Consider the following 992-nt stretch of genomic DNA (forward strand, 5'->3'; position numbering starts at 1 on the left):
AGCTCTGTATGAAATAACAGCATGTGAATTGCTCTGCTGTAACTTTCTGTGTACACACTCTTATTCCATGGTGACCAGTTAAGGCAGAACTGATGACTCCTTTTCCAAGAGCCAAACCACCTCACATTTACATCAGAGTTCAGGCCATGTATGCTGTCAGTTTGTGGATAGCAGAGAACAAACTACCAGCTTGCTGTCTGCCTCAGACTAAATACACTTTTGAAAATACAAGCAAGATTTCTTTGATGTGCAGGATAAATCTACGTTGACATCTGTGGAATACTGTCACCCGGCTTCAGCCATGATATCCACATGGCTCCTGTTTATGCCATACCCGTCACTTGTTTCAGCATTACTACTAAGCAAAGAGGGAATCTTCCCAGGCATGAGCCTACTCTTCCTAAATTAGTCTCCATGTGTGAACAGCGGAAGATGAAAATGAAAGGACAACTAAAGAATTGTTTCTGTGAAATGTGACTCACGGAGTGTAAATAAATTTCAGGCACATCTGAAAAAGAGACTAGAGCGGGAGGCAAGGCAAGTTGCAGCACATACCTGATATTGTATCCATACCAAAGCTATATTGCTTCTGCTGTTTGATCTTAGAATATATTGATGTTTAGTTCCTTCGTAATTTTGATTATTACCACAAGTGTCATAATGTCAAAAAAGAAAAACCACAAAGATTTTTAAAGGTGTCCAGGCCTGTATGAATCCCATGAAAAATCAGTGAGACATTATTTCTTGTAGGCTTCTTTGAAGGTGTTTCTCCACATCTATTTTTTATTCTCCAGAATCTTAATTTCTTTTTGAAATCGAGCAGGTATGTTTTAGAGCCAGAGTATCATGGACCTCAAAGTTTCTATCTTTTCTCTTTTTTTAGTCAGTGGACACACATTCTGTGAACTTAAATGAGACAGAAAATTATTTAGCCACTTTTGAACTAAATAAGATGACTGCTGAAAAAATAAATGGCAAGAAGAAATAGAAGG

The sequence above is a fragment of the Coturnix japonica genome, chromosome 1 (genome assembly GCF_054131305.1).
Source record: "Coturnix japonica strain WE chromosome 1, WE-NBRP24, whole genome shotgun sequence".
Lineage (NCBI taxonomy): Eukaryota > Metazoa > Chordata > Aves > Galliformes > Phasianidae > Coturnix > Coturnix japonica.